The sequence below is a fragment of the Oncorhynchus mykiss genome, unplaced genomic scaffold (assembly GCF_013265735.2).
Source record: "Oncorhynchus mykiss isolate Arlee unplaced genomic scaffold, USDA_OmykA_1.1 un_scaffold_364, whole genome shotgun sequence".
NCBI classification, from domain to species: Eukaryota; Metazoa; Chordata; class Actinopteri; order Salmoniformes; family Salmonidae; genus Oncorhynchus; species Oncorhynchus mykiss.
Genome location: NW_023493812.1, coordinates 128,876 through 134,875, shown reverse-complemented (window position 1 = coordinate 134,875; position 6,000 = coordinate 128,876). Strand labels below are relative to the sequence as shown.

The 6,000-nt window shown below is 40.4% G+C and overlaps 3 non-coding genes across 3 annotated transcripts; all 3 read left to right on the top strand.

Annotated features, from left to right (window-relative positions):
- The first annotated feature begins 2,291 nt into the window (after positions 1-2,291).
- trnav-aac lies at positions 2,292-2,365 on the top strand. Its single transcript has one exon. It is a non-coding gene; the product is annotated as a tRNA-Val (tRNA).
- Positions 2,366-3,784: 1,419 nt separating this feature from the next.
- trnav-aac lies at positions 3,785-3,858 on the top strand. The gene has a single exon. It is a non-coding gene; the product is annotated as a tRNA-Val (tRNA).
- A 1,090-nt stretch (positions 3,859-4,948) lies between these two features.
- Positions 4,949-5,022, top strand: trnav-aac. Its single transcript has one exon. It is a non-coding gene; the product is annotated as a tRNA-Val (tRNA).
- The last annotated feature ends 978 nt before the right edge of the window (positions 5,023-6,000 follow it).

Below are 6,000 nucleotides of genomic sequence, written 5' to 3'. Positions count from 1 at the left end.
TTTTTTTGGGGACCTCCACCATGCGATCTGTATGAATGTGACCAGACTGACAGCTTCTCTGAGCCAGGCAAATTCATTTATCAGGGTCATTGTAATGGATATATCCAAAGAAATGGCAATATAATCCAAGGTAAAACAAACAAAAATGTAGATTGTTTTCTGTCATTTCAGCTGCTTGATGTGATTGTGTGATAGATTTAGTTGGCTGGCTAGCAAAGGAAAAGAAGCTAGCCTGCATAGGTACAGTGCATTCGGAAAGTTTTCAGACCCCTTACTTTTTTCCACATTTTGTTACGTTACAGCCTTATACTAAATGGATGAAATAAAATAAAATCTATCTACACACAATACCACATAATGACAAAGCGATAACATATAGTTTTTATTAATGAAAAAAATATTTTAAAAATACCTTATTTACATACATTTTCAGACCCTTTGCTATGAGGCTGGAAATTGAGCTCAGGTCCATCCTGTTTCCATGATCTCCTTGAGATGTTTCTTCAACTTGATTGGAGTCCACCTGTGGTAAATTCAAATGATTGGTCATTTCTGCAGCATTGAAGGTACCCAAGAACACAGTGGCTTCCATCACTCTTAAATAGAAGAAGTTTGGAACCACCAAGCCTCTTCCAAGTTCCGGCTGCACACGATAATTCCCGGCTTCTCATGTCTACCTCACATAATATCCCAAATTGAGTTACCACAGAAGAGCCATAATACCCATTAAATATTTTAAAAATACCTTATTTACGTACGTTTCAGACCCTTTGCTATGAGGCTGGAAATTGAGCTCAGGTCCATCCTGTTTCCATTGATCATCCTTGAGATGTTTCTTCAACTTGATTGGAGTCCACCTGTGGTAAATTCAAATGATTGGTCATTTCTGCAGCATTGAAGGTACCCAAGAACACAGTGGCTTCCATCACTCTTAAATGGAAGAAGTTTTGAACCACCAAGCCTCTTCCAAGAGCCGCTGCACACAATAATTCCCGGCTTCTCAAGCCTTATTGTTTTAATTAATTGACTAAGTAAGTTCTGATTTCATTAGGTTCTGAGAGCGATAAATGTCCCACCCAGCCAAAGTCAGCCACACCCGTAGTATCTCCACTCATTGGGTTTCCGTAGTGAAGTGGTTATCACGTTCGGCTACACCGAAAGGTCCCCGGTTTCGAGACCGGGCGAAACACATTTTAACAGATTGGTCCTTCGCACTTCTCAGTATTTGCTATTCAGACTTTAGTTTCAGTAGTGTATTGGTTATCACGTTCGCCTCACACGCGAAAGTCAGTCACACCCTTAGTTTTCCAATCATTCGTTTTCCGTATGTAGTGGTTATCAACGTTCGCCTCACACGCGAAGGTCCCCGGTTCGAAACCGGGCTGGAAACATTTTGTAATATTCAATATTTCCCAATGCCCAGAGGCTAGCATTTGGTTTGAAACAGTTGAGGTTTGTCTAAACCTTGCTGTCTACCTCTCCGACCATGTGGATCAATGTTGCCGTTTTTTTTGGGGACCTCCACCATGCGATCTGTATGAATGTGACCAGACTGACAGCTTCTCTGAGCCAAGGCAAATTCATTTATCAGGGTCATTGTAATGGATATATCCAAAGAAATGGCAATATAATCCAAGGTAAAACAAACAAAAATGTAGATCGTTTTCTGTCATTTCAGCTGCTTGATGTGATTGTGTGATAGATTTAGTTGGCTGGCTAGCAAAGGAAAAGAAGCTAGCCTGCATAGGTACAGTGCATTCGGAAAGTTTTCAGGACCCCTTACTTTTTCCACATTTTGTTAAGTTACAGCCTTATACTAAAATGGATGAAATAAAATAAAATCTATCTACACACAATACCACATAATGACAAAGCGATAACATATCAGTTTTTATTAATGAAAAAAATATTTTAAACATACCTTATTTACATACATTTTCAGACCCTTTTGCTATGAGGCTGGAATTGAGCTCAGGTCATCCTGTTTCCATTGATCATCCTTGAGATGTTTCTTCAACTTGATTGGAGTCCACCTGTGGTAAATTCAAATGATTGGTCATTTCTGCAGCATTGAAGGTACCCAAGAACAACGTGGCTTCCATCACTCTTAAATGGAAGAAGTTTTGAACCACCAAGCCTCTTCCAAGAGCGCTGCACACAATAATTCCCGGCTTCTCAAGCCTTATTGTTTAATTAATTGACTAAGTAATTTCTGATTTCATTAGGTTCTGAGACGATAAATGTCCCAACCAGCCAAAGTCAGCCACACCCCTTAGTACTCCACTCAATGGGTTTTCCGTAGTGTAGTGGTTATCACGTTCGCCTAACACGCGAAAGGTCCCCGGTTCGAGACCGGGCGGAAACACATTTTAACAAATTGGTCCTTCGCACTTCTCAGTATTTGCTATTCAGACTTTAGTTTCAGTAGTGTATTGGTTATCACGTTCGCCTCACACGCGAAAGTCAGTCACACCCTTAGTTTTCCAATCATTCGGTTTCCGTAGTGTAGTGGTTATCACGTTGCCTCACACCGAAAGGTCCCTGGTTCGAACCGGGCGGAAAACATTTTGTAATATTCAATATTTCCCCAATGCCAGAGGCTAGCATTTTGGTTTGAAACAGTTGAGGTTTGTCTAAACCTTGCTGTCTACCTCCCGACCTGTGGATCAATGTTGCCTGTTTTTTTGGGGACCTCCACCATGCGATCTGTATGAATGTGACCAGACTGACAGCTTCTCTGAGCCAGGCAAATTCATTTATCAGGGTCATTGTAATGGATATATCCAAAGAAATGGCAATATAATCCAAGGTAAAACAAACAAAATGTAGATGTTTTCTGTCATTTCAGCTGCTTGATGTGATTGTGTGATAGATTTAGTTGGCTGGCTAGCAAAGGAAAAGAAGCTAGCCTGCAAAGGTACAGTGCATCAGAAAGTTTCAGACCCCTTACTTTTTTCCACATTTTGTTACGTTACAGCCTTATACTAAAATTGATTAAATAAAATAAATCTATCTACACACAATCCCACATAATGACAAAGCGATAACATATAGTTTTTATTAATGAAAAAATATTTTAAAATACCTTATTTACATACATTTCAGACCTTTGCTATGAGGCTGGAAATTGAGCTCAGGTCCATCTGTTCCATGATCATCCTTGAGATGTTCTTCAACTCTGATTGGAGTCCCACCTGTGGTAAATTCAAATGATTGGTCATTTCTGCAGCATTGAAGGTACCCAAGAACACGAGTGGCTTCCATCACTCTTAAATAGAAGAAGTTTGGAACCACCAAGCCTCTTCCAAGTTCCGGCGGCACACGATAATTCCAGGCTTCTCATGTCTACCACACATAATATTCCAAATTAGTACCCACAGAAAGAGCCATAATCCCATTAAATATTTTAAAAATACCTTATTACGGACGTTTTCAGACCCTTTGCTATGAGGCTGGAAATTGAGCTCAGGTCCATCTGTTTCCATTGATCATCCTTGAGATGTTTCTTCAACTTGATTGGAGTCCACCTGTGGTAAATTCAATGATTGGTCATTTCTGCAGCATTGAAGGTACCCAAGAACACAGTGGCTTCCATCACTCTTAAATGGAAAGAAGTTTTGAACACCAAGCCTCTTCCAAGAGCCGCTGCACACAATAATTCCGGCTTCTCAAGCCTTATTGTTTAATTAATTGACTAAGTAATTTCTGATTTCATTAGGTTCTGAGAGCGATAAATGTCCCACCCAGCCAAAGTCAGCCACACCCTTAGTACTCCACTCAATGGGTTTCCGTAGTGTAGTGGTTATCACGTTCGCCTAACACGCGAAAGGTCCCCGGTTCGAGACCGGGGCGGAAACACATTTTAACAAATTGGTCCTTCTCACTTCTCAGTATTTGCTATTCAGGCTTTAGTTTCAGTAGTGTATTGATTATCACGTTCGCCTCACCACGCGAAAGTCAGTCACACCCTTAGTTTTCCAATCATTCGGTTTCCGTAGTGTAGTGGTATCACGTTCGCAGCTCACACGAGGTCCTCTGTTCGAAACCGGGCGGAAACATTTTTGTAATATTCAATATTCCCAATGCCCAGAGGCTAGCATTGTTTGAAACAGTTGAGGTTTGTCTAAACCTTGCTGTCTACCTCTCCGACCTGTGGATCAATGTTGCCGTTTTTTTGGGGACCTCCCCATGCGATCTGTATGAATGTGACCAGACTGACAGCTTCTCTGAGCCAGGCAAATTCATTTTATCAGGGTCATTGTAATGGATATATCCAAAGAAATGGCAATATAATCCAAGGTAAAACAAACAAAAATGTAGATTGTTTTCTGTCATTTCAGCTGCTTGATGTGATGTGTGATAGATTTAGTTGGCTGGCTAGCAAAGGAAAAGAAGCTAGCTAGCATAGGTACAGTGCATTCGGAAAGTTTTCAGACCCCTTACTTTTTTCCACATTTGTTACGTTACAGCCTTATACTAAAATGATTAAATAAATAAATCTATCTACACACAATACCCACATAATGACAAAGCGATAACATATAGTTTTTATAATGAAAAAACATTTTAAAAATACCTTATTTACATACATTTTCAGACCCTTTGCTATGAGGTTGGAAATTGAGCTCAGGTCCATCCTGTTTCCATTGATCATCCTTGAGATGTTTCTTCAACTTGATTGGAGTCCACCTGTGGTAAATTCAAATGATTGGTCATTTCTGCAGCATTGAAGGTACCAAGAACACAGTGGCTTCCATCACTCTTAAATGGAAGAAGTTTTGAACCACCAAGCCTCTTCCAAGAGCCGCTGCAACATAATAATTCCCGGCTTCTCAAGCCTTATTGTTTAATTAATTGACTAAGTAATTTCTGATATCATTAGGTTCTGAGAGCGATAAATGTCCCACCCAGCCAAAGTCAGCCACACCCTTAGTATTCCACTCATTGGGTTTCCGTAGTGTAGATGGTTATCACGTTCGCCTAACACGCGAAAGGTCCCCGGTTCGAGACCGGGCGGAAACACATTTAACAAATTGGTCCTTCTCACTTCTCAGTATTTGCTATTCAGACTTTAGTTTCAGTAGTGTATTGGTTTATCACGTTCGCCACACACTGCGAAAGTCAGTCACACCCTTAGTCTTCCAATCTTTCGGTTTCCGTAGTGTAGTGGTTATCACGTTCGCCTCACAAGCGAAAGGTCTCTGGTTCGAAACCGGGGCGGAAACATTTTGTAATATTCAATATCTTCCCAATGCCCAGGAGGCTAGCATTGGGTTTGAAACAGTTGAGGTTTGTCTAAACCTTGCTGTCTACCTCTCCGACCTGTGGATCAATGTTGCCGTTTTTGGGGGACCTCCACCATGCGATCTGTATGAATGTGACCAGACTGACAGCTTCTCTGAGCCAGGCAAATTCATTTATCAGGGTCATTGTAATGGATATATCCAAAGAAATGGCAATATAATCCAAGGTAAAACAAACAAAAATGTAGATTCGTTTTCTGTCATTTCAGTTGCTTGATGTGATTGTGTGATAGATTTAGTTGGCTGGCTAGCAAAGGAAAGAAGCTAGCCTGCATAGGTACAGTGCATTCAGAAAGTTTTCAGACCCCCTTACTTTTTTCCACATTTTGTTACGTTACAGCCTTATACTAAAATGGATGAAAATAAAATAAAATCTATCCACACACAATACCACATAATGACAAAGCGATAGCATATAGTTTTTATTAATGAAAAAAATATTTTAAAAATACCTTATTTACATACATTTTCAGACCCTTTGCTATGAGGCTGGAAATTGAGCTCAGGTCCATCCTGTTTCCATTGATCATCCTTGAGATGTTTCTTCAACTTGATTGGAGTCCACCTGTGGTAAATTCAAATGATTGGTCATTTCTGCAGCATTGAAGGTACCCAAGAACACAGTGGCTTCCATCACTCTTAAATAGAAGAAGTTTGGAACCACCAAGCTCTTCCAAGTTCCGGCTGCACACGATAA